This window comes from Bos taurus, chromosome 29 (genome assembly GCF_002263795.3).
Source record: "Bos taurus isolate L1 Dominette 01449 registration number 42190680 breed Hereford chromosome 29, ARS-UCD2.0, whole genome shotgun sequence".
In the NCBI taxonomy this organism is placed as follows: domain Eukaryota; kingdom Metazoa; phylum Chordata; class Mammalia; order Artiodactyla; family Bovidae; genus Bos; species Bos taurus.
The window spans coordinates 11,990,146-12,004,336 of record NC_037356.1 but is presented as its reverse complement, the minus strand read 5'-3'; the positions used below and the strand labels follow the sequence as shown (position 1 = coordinate 12,004,336).

Here is a 14,191-nt window from a genome sequence, read left to right as displayed (position 1 = left end):
TGCGACCCATGGACTGCAGCCTACCAGACTCCTCTGTCCATGGGATTCTCCAAGCAAGAACACTGGAGTGGGTTGCCATTCCCTTCTTCAGGGGATCTTCCTGACCCAGGGATGGAACCCAGGTCTCCTGTATTGCAGGCAGATGCTTAACCGTCTGAGCCACCAGGGAAGTGCAAGATATCATAGAGGGGATCCAAATATGCGAGTTGGCAATGATCCAGATGACCCTTTTTTTTTTTTTTTTTTAGTCTGGGGAAACCCCTCATTCCCACTATCCATTCTCACCTCCTTCCTATGCTTGCTTCCACAATCCCTTAGGAAGAAGAGCCTGATTCAAAGGCTGGCATGTAATAGTTCATTTTGAGCAGTGATTTCAGGGAAGAGGAGTGAGGAACCAGGGACAGTGAATAGGGGAGGGAAAGGCAATACCAGGACGTATCATCAGGCTATTCACTGTTGTGGGCAACTGGGACTCATCCTCCAGAACCTTTTGGGGAGCATCCATCATGCCATTCAGAACCTGCTCTCCAAGGGCTGAGGAGGGAAGCCTCTATCTACCAGTGCCTGCCACCCCCAGACCATCTACTGTCAAGAGTTGCCACATGGGGCATCGACTCCATTTCACTTCCAGTTTTGTGCATGCCAGAGGGGGAGTGGACTCCTCGGCAGAAAGCAGAGATAGGTATGGCAGCTGGGGCATGATGGTGTCAGGGTACACCCATGTGAAGGTGGTGGTTGCAGCTGAAAAGATGTGAGGCTGAGCATACAGACGGCACCACCATGACACTCCTCTAAGGCATACAAGAGCATGATAATAACAATAGTAGTAAGTGGCATACACTGAACATATATAGACAGTTTGCCTACATTTTATCCCTTACTACTCCAAATAAACTCCAGGAAATAGATTCTACAATTTTTTTTTTTTTTGGCTGAAACAATAGAAATTTAATTTCTCAGAGTTCTGGAGACTAGAAGTTCAAGACTGAGGTGTCAATAGGTTTGGTTTCTTCTGAGGCCTCTGTCATTGGCTTGTAGATGGCCACCTGCTCAGTGTCCTCACACGGTCCTTCCTCTGTGCACCTACCCCTGGGGTCTCTTTGTATGTTGAAATTCACTCCTCTTATCAGCACATCAGTCAGATTGGATTAGGGTTCACACTAACAGCTCCATTTTGACTCAACTGCCTCTTCAAAGGACCCATCTCCAAATACAGTCACATTCTGAGGCACTGTGAGTTTAGAGCTCCAACAAATTTTGGGAAGGGACACAATTCAGATCATAATAGCATGCAAGTGATTTACTAGTGGAATATCTATGAAAGATGAAAGGGAGCAAGGGATGGCGGGAGAGTCTGAAACTGTGACACAGACCTGACACCAGTGAAGGAAAGGGAAAAGAAAGGATTGGGTAGCCAGCACTTCAGACTGCAGCACAGTCTGAAAAGTTCAAGTTAGGCTGATGGCAGTCCTTCAGCCAAAGCTGCCCATTAGAGGAGTCCCAAGAACTGCAGCAATGAGGCTGCATTAGTACTCCCACCGTGCGCAGTCCGTGATAAGTCAAACCAGTGGTCCTCAACATTCTGTGTCACAAGCAACCGGTTTCATGGAAGATGACTTTTCCATGGATGGACTGGGGGTGGGTCGTCTTGGGATGATTCACGCACATTACATTTACTGTGCACTTTATTTCTATTATTATTATATCAGCTCCACCTCAGATAATCGGGCGTTAGATCCTAGAGACTGGGCACCCCTGAGTTAGACAATTACAGATATGTAAACAGTTCAATGTGGGGATCAGTTCTTACTGGTTTCTTTGGGAAGTGTCTCCAGTCTACCTTAACTATTCTGCCACACTTAATTTTACTCCCAGATGCATGTGCCTAGCTCTCCAAGATGTTTATATAGATCTTTTTCAGTTTCTGAATCCGGCTCATTCTCTCAAGTTTTACTATACTCCTTCCTTTTGGTCTTCTATAGTTTATTTATTACTTTTTTTGGAGAGACACCTGGTTCAACTTTTATTGAAACAATTATTTACTGAACTGAACTGATGAGCAAGAAAACAGTACTAGGAGCTGGATATTTATATCACAATGGTCCACTTCCTTGGGAGAAAACAAGCTTTCCCTTCTTATCCACAGTCAGAGCCACCTGCGCTCCTTTTCATTTATGATACATAAAGCACAAACACATTTATCCAGAGGATTCTACATTCAAGTAATTTTACCACCATATCTGATACTAATAGAGGCTGAGAGCACCTAGCATCCCTGGGTTTTCAGGAAATATTATTATGCTCAAGTACCTATATAGGTATACATGTAAGACCTATGGAGATATATAAGTAGTTTTTTTGTTTGTTTTTTAGTTGCCAAGTCATGTCCACTCTTTTAGACCCCACGGACTGTGGCCTATCAGGCTCCTCTGTCCATGGGATTTCCCAAGCAAGGATATTAAAATGGGTTGCCATTTTCTTCTCCAGGAGATCTTCCTGACCCACAGATTAAACCCTAGTCTTCTGCATCAGCAGGCAGGTTCTTTACCAATGACCCACCAGGGAAGTCTAAATACATAGCTGAAAGTGAAAGAGTTGCTCAGTCATGTCCAACTCTTCTGCCACCCGATGCACTGTCTCCTGCCAGGTTCCTCTGTCCATGGAATTCTCCAGGCAAGAATACTGGAGTGGGTTGCCATGCCCTTCTCCAAGGGATCTTCCCCACCCAGGGATCAAACCCAGGTCTCCCACATTGCAGGCAGATTCTGAGCCACAAGGGAAGCCCATATACTACATGTTAATTTCAAAAGAACTTCAAAAGAACTAGCATAGCAAATTCAACAAACATTTTTCAACAGAAAGGCCACATTAGCTGACCAAAAACCAAAAGGATACCATTCTTTTCTCAGAAATCTACAGATCCCTGAGGACCGACACTTGAAATTTCTCCTCAGTTTTATGTGTTAAACTTCTTATTGGCTAGGAACCACAAAACAGAATTCCTGTTGAATTCATGAAGGCAAAAATAAATGATGGAAAAAACAAAGATCAACATCCAAAGGCTTATTTTTACATTTCCTCTACCACTGAAATGTGTGGGTCATTTACAAACCTAACGTGGGGGCCAAGTTAGGAACTTGAGAGAAACAGGTCTGGAGAGCTTAAGGCCTTGACCATCAGTCTATCATGAAGGGGAAATGGAATCTGGTATTTCCCTTTTGGTCCTACACTGCCCAGCAAATGACTCCTCAACTGGCTACCTTTCTTGAACACATAATTCATTTAGGGTCTTTCCATAAAGCTGTGAAGTTGCTCTCCTACCCTAAGGGAAGGGAAGCAAGAAGGAAAAAAAAAAAGACAGGACCGTTACCTAATTCTTCATGAGAGACAGAAAAAGCCGTGAACAATTTGAATCCCGGATTCAGACCTGTGGGTCACCAGGCCGAAAACTTGTCCTGGAGGCAGTAGGTAGGGGAGAGGAATGGAAGGACACGCTAGTATTAACAGCATTACCTTGATGATGTGGAAACTTGAAGACCTTCCTACCCACCACGTTTTCTCAACAAACAAGCCACGGGAGGCGAGGGCTGAAGAGAACGGCCTCGCCTGTGGTGCCCGCTCAGGGGCACCCATCTGGTCACCTCATCTGAGCACCCGGTGCAAGGTACCAGCGAAGAGCGCAAATCTCGCGAGGCTAGGGAGCGCTACGAAAGACCGCGAGGAGATCTGCGACAGAGCCGCACGCGTAGCGGCTAGGGACCTGTCAAATCAGGGTTCAGACACAACAGCTCTCCATTCACGTTCCCCCGTTGCCGTCCTTGGGAGAGGTTCACACCCTGTCCAAAAAAAACGAACTCTCACCACCAGCCTTTCGTCCCAGGCGCCCCTGGTAACCACCAGCGATTTAAAGCAGAAGCACCTCACCTCTTTTTTAAATCCAAGGAAGAAGCGAAGTGGTCTGCCTGAGGTAGGTCACCAAGAAATGGCGGACTGAAGATGAGGCTGAAGCACCTGCTGCAGAGCCCCCGTGTAATACAGCCTCTCCACACCTGTTTGCCTCCGAACAGCTCCAAAATGGGAAAGCTTGGAAGTAGGACTCAGGTGCCCTTCACAGCTCCTGTTTCCTCGTGTCTCTGATCAGTGTGAGCTCCTTGAGGGCAGAGATTGTGCCTGGCTTCACGCTTTTCTCCAGTACGCAGCAGGTCATGATATATAATAAGGTCATGATATATAATAAGGCCCAACGCTTGTTGAGCCTAGGTGAGTATCCCTCCTACCCCACTGGACTGGTGCTTCTTGAGGGCAGAAACCATGTCTTAGGCATCTTTATTTCCCGGCACCCTGTACATGTATGTTGACTCTAATAGAAGGGAATTTGCTAGAAGGCTGAGCACATGGTGGTTAAGAATGTGGACTTTCTGTCAGGTGGGCCTGGGTTCGTGCCCCACCTATGATAATGGTTTTAGGAACTCTAAGAATCACACTAGGACAATGTCTTCCTCTGTAAAAAGGCATAATATTAAATTATATTTTTATCACAGAGTTGTTAGGCAGATTACATGAGATGCATACAAAAACATTCATCATTGGAACCTGGGACATGACAAGCATGCAGTAAACATTAGCTGTTATATCATTATTGGAAATTCTATATACTTTTCGTATTTATGCTACATTTGAGTTCCTAAACTAGATTCAGGACTTTTGGAATATCCTTATGAAACATATGGGAAAAGCTCTAGAACACAGAGAACCTAGTAGATGGATGATATCTGGCAATAGATGATGTTCAGTAAATATTTATTGAATACTAAATAAAGGAGTGAGCCACATATGCTTTTAGCAAGAATCATCAGCCCACACACAGAAAATGAGTAAATGCATTAAAGGTTGCTAACTAACATCTGACAGGGAGAAAATGTCAGTGTCCCAAGTTCTGACTATAAACAAAGAGGAGGAACAGCTATACCTATGGAAGGAATGAAGTCATAAAGCAAGGCTGAAAACTGGAGACTCATTCTCAGGACAATAATGATCACAAATTTCTTTTAATATTTAGCCTTGTTTGTCCCTCCTAATTAAATGTCACTTGAATTTTAGGTAAAAAATTGCTTTCTTTGCAATGTTTTCTATCTTGATTTTATTACAGAAATATGTATATTTTAGAAAGTACTTGCAATTTGAATTTTTTTGTTTATTTATCTTTTGGCCATACTGCACACAGCAGCAGCTAAATCGCTTCAGTCGTGTCCGACTCTGTGCGACCCCATAAGATGGCAGCCTACCAGGCTCCCCTGTCCCTGGGATTCTCCAGGCAAGAACACTGGAGTGGGTTGCCATTTCCTTCTCCAATGCATGAAAGTGAAAAGTGAAAGTGAAGTCACTCAGTCGTGTCTGACTCTTCGTGACCCCATGGACTGCAGCCTACCAGGCTCCTCAGCCCATGGGATTTTCCAGGCAAGAGTACTGGAGTGGGGTGCCATTGCCTTCTCCACACACAGCATACGGAATCTTATTCCCTGACCAGAGATGGAAACCACAGCCCCTGTATTGGAAGCTTGGAGTCTTAACCACTGGACCACCAGGAAAGTCCCTATACCTTGAATTTAGATTCTGAAAACATCAGGATCTATTTTCAAGACATTATTTGGTGGGATGTGGACCTCAGATTTTGAGGGAGAAATTAGATGATTGAAGGTCAATGCCCAAGGTGGTGTGATGATAGTGGATTCTCTCCCTAGGTCATGACAGGAAGACCCTGTTTGTATCCCAGTTCTTCCACGTACTAGTTGAGAGACCTTGGACAAATTATTTTCTATCTCTGAGTCTGTTTTTCATAATTTCTAATACGAGGTCGCTGGTGTCCCATTTCCCTGACTTCACGTGATGATTTACTGGAAGGACATATGCAGAGTTCCTGGCATGTGGCATGTATTCCCTTCCTTTTTTTTTTTTTTTTGTCTGCCCCAGGTCTTCACTGATGCTCGCAGGCTTTTGTCTAGTTGTCACAGTCGGGGCTACTTCTAGTTGTGGCGCGCAGGCTGCTCATTGCAGTGGCTTCTCTCGTTGCAGAGCACAGGCTCTAGAGCTTGGGCTCAGTAGTTGTGGCACACAGGCTTAGTTGCCCCACAGCCAGTGGGATCTTCCAGACCAGGGATTGAACCTGTGTCCCCTGAGTTGGCAGGTGGATTCCCAACCCCTGGACCACCAGGGAAGTCCTCCTTTCCTCTTTTAAAGGTAAGAGATGAGCATGAGACCTGTGGGAACTGCCAATAATATTCATTCTCTTAGGCTCCCCTTCTCAATCTAGGGTATGCAATCCTTCATCAAGAAAGCATCTTCTGAGAGGAGGAAACATTTTTCTCAAATCAGTTGTGCATATAACCAAATTTTGCAATTTTTTTTTTTTAACAAGAGGCTCTTTAGGCAACAAACCACACTGTAAAGTTCAGCTCAACCTCAGCGTGCATTCTGGCTAGCTACTCTGGGCAGACTTTTAAATCACATTGGCTGGAATGAATAGTGCTTCACTCAGCATCATTACAATGATCATCCTGGTGCTGTTAATATTCTTTGGGCTGCCCAAAGATGCTTGGTGGCTGAGGGGCAAGTCAAGAGTTTAATTTACCTTTCTGAGTATCTGCAGGTTTTGTTTTCAACAGAGAATTTCAGGTTACATAACTGTCTTGGCTTCTGCTTCAGAAAGTGAACCTTGATTCTCTAAATTAACTTTCAATACAGATCTTCAGGAGCAGAGCCTGTTGTACCTGGAAGCAATTTGCCCCCAAATCATTTGGAAGGAAACAAGATGCCTCTTGACTTCTCTAGATACTTGGCAGAAGCAGCAGGAGTAAGAACATTCTAATCATAACTAGGTAGTTGTTAAAAGTAGAGAGACAGTCTAAAAACCAGGCTAAGCTTTCTTTTTTCAAACTCTTTATAACTTTACCCTAATTCTGTCCATACTCCACTGGACTGGTTTGTTCCCTCCTACCAATCACTGTTGTGGGTAGGCATTTTGCCAAGGATTTTAAAGAAGGGTGTTAAACAAAGGGAAATGTAATATGATAAAAATGAGGCTCCTGGGAACACGTAGAAGCAAATGACAGAGAAATATAAAGTAAATACGCTGTTCTGTCTAACACATGTGAAATCAGTTTTGAATTAACACCTAACCCCAGTCCACAAGGTGCTTTTAATTTACTCAAGAGAAAGACACATTTCAGTGTGGCATGCAGAGTGTTAAAATGAACAATTTTTAGGAACACAGAGGAGGAATATTGGAAGGAGGGGGCATTCAGAGACTAATTAACAATAATATACAACTCATAACGTGGGCCTATTTGCAGATATGGATGATATAATCAAAGCTTGAAACTGGTACTAGGATGTTCATATAGTTAGTATAATTCAGGGCTTAATCTTGTGTCTACATTTTTACTTCAAATCCTGTGTGTTTTCCCAATAGTGACAGGAAACAGGGCCATGGAACAGTAGTGACAAGGCCATGCAGAGTGGTTTCATATCAATATACTACAGAAATGGAACTAAAATGTAAAGGGCTTGCAGGAGAAATTCATTTTTATTGAAGTATATGAATTTCTGTGTTGCAAGATGAAAAAGTTCTAGAAATCTGTTGCATGACAATGTTTATACTTACAGAACCATACATTTACAAATGGCTAAGATGATAGATTAATGTGTTTTCACCACAAAAAACTCTAAAATGTAATATTATATTAATAATGTTATAATAACATAAATATGCCAATAACTGTCATCTATAACAAGTATAACTGATACATATGGACCACTAACTGTATGCCAGGAACTGTGTTAAATGTGTAACATGGACCATCTCACTTATTTTAATATCTCTTTTTGACTAATGAAAAGCCCAAAACCTAGATTGGGTAACATGCCTAAGGTCCCACACAACTAGAACATGAGCACACTGACTGTAAAACCATGGCTTCATCAGTCACCTTCCACACCAAGTCTCCTTTACTGAACTGCAATCAAAGTATGCAATTCAAAATCAGATACTCTTTTTTCTTGCCTTGTGCACACATGGAGAACTAGGTAAAGGAGGTGACGACTCACTGAAGGTCAAATTGAAGTCACTGATAAACTGTTTTTAACGGGACTTCCTGGTGGCACAGTGAATAAAAACCTGCCTGCCAATGCAGGGGACATGAGCTCAATCCTTGATCTGGGAAGATTCCACATGCCATGGAGCAGCTAAGCCCATGCACCACAACTACTGAGCCCAAGTGCTGCAATTACTGAAGCCCATGTGTCGCAAGCTTGTGCTCTGCAGCGAGAAGCCACCACAATTAGAAGGCTGCACACCACAACGAAGAGTAGCCCCTGCTCGCTGCAACAAGAGAAAGCCTGTGGAGAACAGAAACCCAGCACAGCCATAAATAAATAAATAAATGAGTGTTAAACTGTTTAAAGGACAGGGTCTATAGATGCTGTGACCGCTCCAGTTGGTAGAGACTGTACTGCTGAGGGTTAGTCAGGTAACCAACCTCCCAGTGTTTCTCCTCATTTAGACGCACCTGTGGCATACTTTGCTGCAAAAGGAGGTCTTCCCAGGTAACGAGATGACGTCTATCTGTGACTTGACCTCAAATGAGTCACTTCACTGTCATCAGTTAGCAGGCATCTCAGGGTAGATCCAGTTCACTCTGTGGGAGCCCTGCAAGTTTCCTGATGAACTTTCTATTTATTCTGAAGTAATTGCGTTTGACACCCCAGGCTGACTAATATCAATGTGTGACCAGGTTAAGTACTGAGCTAGCCAGCTTTTGCAGTTGTGAAGTTATAGGCCGAAAAACACAATTGGACACCGAGAAGAAGGTCACTGTGCAAATACCATGTCTGGATTCCAGGCAGAGACGGCCAATTATCAGCATGGGTGTTTCTATTGCCCCCTCTGTATTGCATTTACAGGGAGACTTGCGAATCGAAATATGGTCTGTGGGCAAGCAGAAGCAGTGACAGCTCACCTGAGAGCTGTTAGAAATATAAAACTCAAACCCCATCCCAGAGCTACAGAATCAGAAGCCTGACTTTTAAATAATCCCCAGCTAATTCATATGCACATTAATATGTAAGAAGCCCTGATTTAAAAAGTGTACATTTTTAGCTTTAAGAATTAAGTGTTTACTAAATATGTTTAACTGCAAACTAAACTACCACATAAAAAGAAGAAATAATTGAATATACTAGGCAAGATTATCATAATTAATTACACAATATTTTCACATGGTTTTTCTACCTTAATCCTTTTATTAACACCTTTATCTCCTCTGTCTTCTTATCTTCCAAAGAAGGTAAAAAGATTGCCATCTCTCAGGCAGGATTTGAACTCAGCATTCCAACTCTAGATCTCCAAACCTACCCTGTAAATCACACTACCTCTCTCCAGGAATTCAGAAGATCACTTGAACTTGGAATGATCAGACAAAGTAGGACATGAACTGACACTTGAAGAATGGGTAAGGTTTGCAGAAAAGAAGGATTTCCAGAGGAGAGAAATAGCAGGCACACAAGTACTTTAAGACTGCCATGTTAAAGGAGGAGCCTTTCAGGGGAAGGCTGTAGAAAATATTTAAGTGTAGGAGTCATGTCTTTCCCACAAGAGAAACAGGAAGAAAGAATGAAGTAACAAGAGAAACCAGATCATGGAAGGCCTTAAAAGCTAAGCCAAAGGGTGCGGCTATTTGGTAACTCAGCACAAGGAATGGATTTTCACAAGTTATTCCAGTTTTATTCATTAGACTTAGAATTTAGTATGCAATGGATAAATATGCTCTAAAAATAAGATACAGATAAATTTCAAGAAACACATAGGAAAACACTTCCCTATACTACTTCACGTGGCAATTACACCTTCTGTAATTCTGCACCTGCTTAGTCAACCATAGGCTATATCCCAGGAGACCTGACATCACTGCTTTTGACAGGGGCGCTAAGGATTTGTCAGAGCACTTGAGAATGTGCGAGAATGAAGAGAGCATTGGCTAGGAACACAGATGTCTTTTAAGTAGGGCATTGCATGGATGATTCATCTCTATCAAAAGAATGTGGAGTAAGTAACATTGCCAGAGTGGACCTGAAAATGTACTATAGGTCATTGATGTGCTAATGAGAACGTTTTTCTACAAAGGGTCACAGATACAGAGCAACTTGATTCTTAAGTAATATAACAAAACATAAATGGTTGCTGTTTAAGAACAGGAAACAAAAAATAACTGTATAAGCTCTTAAAAAAAGTGATTTAATAAAATGTGAAGATTAAAAAAAGAAAAGAAATCAGGAGAAGGAAAATCGATAGAGGAGGGACAAACATGTAAGCAGATGCCAGGGAAGTGGGGAGAAAGGATAAAGAAGGAATAAGAGAAGAACGTACGATGGGAAGACAGTTTATTGAAAATTATCAAGATTTTTTGTATCCATTATCTACTATAATAATACTCTAATCCCATGTGATAGCTATTATACCCATTTCACAGATAAAGAAACTGATACTACTGGAGATAAAGTTCCCCAAATTACATTGATGGTAAGTGGTAGAACTGAAATTCAAACATTCAATTCACTTAACCTTCAGGAGGTACTGAAGTAATGTCAATCAGAAGCCAAAGCAAGTTACTGACTTCTCTAACGTTTGTTTTCCCATTTATAAAATGAACTAGTACTTGTAAAGCTATTGGATACAGTCATTTTCTTGGGCTCCAAAATCACTGTGGAGTGACTGCAGCCACAAAATTAAAAGACACTTGCTCCTTGGAAGAAAAGCTATGACAAATCTAGACAGCATATTAAAAAGCAGATACATTACTTTGCTGATAAAGGTCCATATAGTCAAAGCTATGGTTTTTCCAGTAGTGTGTAAGGACAATGAGAGCTGGACAATAAAAAAGGCTGAGTGCTAAAGAATTGATGCCTTTGTACTGTGGTGTTGGAGAAGACTCTTGAGAGTTCCTTGGACTGCAAGGAGATCAACTCAGTCAATTCTCAAGGAAATCAACCCTGAATGTTCATTGGAAGGACTGATGCTGAAGCTGAAGCTCCAATACTTTGGCCACCTGATGCGAAGAGCTGACTTATTGGAAGAGATGCCAGCAAAGATTGAAGGTGGGAGAAGGGGACGAGATGGTTGGATGGCATCACCGACTCAATGAACGTGTGTTTGAGCAAAGTCTGGGAAATAGTGAAGGACAGGGAAGCCTGGCGTGCTGCAGTCCATGGGGGTCACAAAGAGTCAGACACAACTGAGCGACTGAACAAGCTTAATAAATAATAGCATCGACCCTTTGATAAAGATTAGCTAACAGACTACTGATAACTACATTCTAAAGCCTCCTTACTTCCAGGTTCAAGTTAAGGGACAAAAACTCTCGGGAATCCTTGGTGTTTTGGCAAAGAATCCTCTAAAAGGCACCAAATATTCCCTAGACCGAATCCATAATGTCACCTACGTATACATCCTTGTGTTTCTGTTCAGTTACATGTGACTCTGTGAAGAAACTGTAGCTCGCTGGGCTCCTTTGTCCATGGGATTGAACCTGCGTCTCCTGTATTGCAGGTGGATACTTTACCCACTGATCCACTTGGGACATGAATTTGAGCAAACCTTGGGAGACAGTGGAGGACAGAAGAACCTGGCGTGCTTACGGTTCATGGGGTCTCAAAGAGTCGGACACAACTGAGCGACTGGCCAACATCAATTCCATGTTTCAAAGTATCATAGTATCAGTAAGTATTATCTCTATCAACAAAATCTAAAAACCATTCTCGGTAGTTTAAAAGGGAGTGTTTGTATTCAAAAAGCCTGGGAAGGAGCAGGAGTGTAATCCTTACAGTCCTGCACACAGAGGATAGTGAGAGCAGCTAGTGAGACCTACATCTGACTTTTCAACCCCTAGACTAAGAATCCTTATCCCATCTTCTTGATGGTTGTCCCCTCTCCTCTCCATTCTTTTCACAGCAGAGATAAGAGATTTTTTTCCTAATGGCAATATTGATCCTGTCCCTTTCCTGCTTAAAACCATTTAACTGGCCCCACTGCCTTCAGACAAAAAATCAAACTCCAGTTGGGCATAAAGATCCTTGTGTGATTTGGGCCCTCCTTAGCAATCCAGGCTCCACCAGACACTGGTCTAAACTCCAACCTATTAAACTGCTTCACTTCCAAGGACAGGGGCGCCTTCGTGCTGTCCTGCTTTCCTCCTTAATGTTCTTCCTCCTTCCCACTTTTCAGGGCTAATTTCTCAGAATTTTACAGCCTGGCTTTGATATTTTTTCTGCACGGAGCCTTCTATGATCCTCTTGTCAAGATGCATTAAAAGTTCCTACCTGGGCAGTGTCTAAGCCCCCCATGGCATTGCTTACATTGTGTTGCAGTTGGCCCGTAATTGGATTCTAAGCTCCATGAGGACAAAGACCGTGTCTGATTTGTCCTCCAATGCCTAGGGCCATACACAGCACATAGCAAGTACTGAATAAAGATCTGCTGAATACATTTTAAAACTCCTATTAAAAAATCCTATTTTTCTGCATTCAAAGGCGGAAACACAGTTTTGGGGTATTATTTGCTTTTGGATTTTGCTTTCGTTAAATTTTAATTCCCTGGTTGAAGAAAACTGTGCATCCATAAATCTACAGTCAGAGCCCCAAGCCACAGACAAGTAAAAAGAACAGTCATTAAAGGTGACCACAAAGTCAATAGCCTTGGCAGCAAGTTCTGGGGTCCTTGGAGGGGGTCTTATCCTCACCTCCTAGCCTTCCCTACCTAACCAGTGAAATTAATTCTAGTTGCTCTGTTTTTCATTTCTATAAGAACTTCAGGGTCCCTCAGTAAGTTTTGTACGGAGCTAGTGACAAAAATTGATTAATAGTTCAATGATCATTGCTTTAAATGCACTATGGTTTTAACATGGAATCCATATAATACCCTTAAGGGTATGAAGACTTTCAAAATCCTTTCAATTTCTCATTACAATGAATTCTAAAAAGAATTAGGTTACTGGCTGGATTATACCCATTTTGCAGATAGAAACCAGAAGACAGAGAGGTCAGGGACAATTTTCTTTTGAGCACATAACAGAATGTTTTGAAACATGGGCATTTTCTTTCATCCTTAATGCTTTATTGTGTTTGGGTTTTTTTGTTTTTTTTAATAAATCTTTCTTCTAGACTTTAAGCTCGTTGCAAGCAGACGCTAGATCTTTACTTTTCTTTTTGTTTCTAGCTTAGGTTCTAGACTTGTGCAGCCATGTTAGCTGAAATGTTTGCCTAACTCTTAAAAGTTCTCTGCTGTGTTCTTAAGCTTACTGTCAGGGAAGCATCTCTAACTTGTGATTTATTGGAGAAAAATCTCAGTTTCAAAAGAAACAAATATTTACTTCAACAATAGGAGTTCAGTCACTCAGTTGTGTCCAACTCTTTGTGAACCCATGAATGGCAACATGCCAGGCTTCCCTGTCCTTCACTATCTCCCAGAGTTTGCTCAAACTCATATCTATTGAGCTAACAATAAAGGACCTACTTGAGTATATTTTTCAAATAAGTAACTCCTAGATATGAAGGCAGATATTTGCAAATCTCTCTGGAGATTAATGGGTTACTGCCATGTCTTAAAGGAGGAACAGTTAGAGAAAGGAGAGAAAGAACAGCAGCTGAAGGTTTTTAGGGGCTTAGTCACATGGTTCAACAGTAGCAAGGAAAAACAAAAATAAAAACAAAAGCAACTATTAGTACAGATGGAGAAAAACCGCCCATAGGCTAATTGATTATAGCTATCATGACAGCTGGTTACAGTGTCTGCCTGTAAAAATACAGGCCGCCCCCCAAAAAAAGTATACACACAAAAGTGCATAGCTCTGGGACTTCCCAGCTGATCCAGTGGCTAAGACTCCATGTTCCCAATGCAGGAGGCCTGAGTTCGATCCCTGGTCGGGGAACTAAATCCCACATGCCTCACCTAAGACCTGGTGCAGCCAAAGAAATAAGTAAAATATTTTTAAAATGCACAGCTCTCTTTGGCTGCCTTTCATTGGTTCTTTCGTAAAATGCCCTCTAAACAGATGATGCAATGGAATCCAGCCCTTCTTGGGTAATAAAGTGAACCCAATGATGTTACGGTGGAAGCTCTGGTCAGCTAAGCACAGAAATCTAG

At 42.2% G+C, this 14,191-nt stretch overlaps 1 protein-coding gene across 18 annotated transcripts in view; it reads right to left on the bottom strand.

Moving 5' to 3' along the window:
* The window catches only part of DLG2 (discs large MAGUK scaffold protein 2), a 2,323,126-nt gene that overhangs the window by 251,475 nt on the left and 2,057,460 nt on the right, over positions 1-14,191 (bottom strand). The window contains exon 1 of one of the 18 annotated variants that reach the window (XM_059883225.1): positions 3,514-3,604. The exons of the other annotated variants lie outside the window; for them this stretch is intronic. The gene's annotated coding sequence lies outside the window, so the exon portion shown is untranslated. Of the gene's footprint in view, positions 1-3,513; positions 3,605-14,191 lie in introns of those variants that run through there. 18 annotated transcript variants of the gene reach the window in all.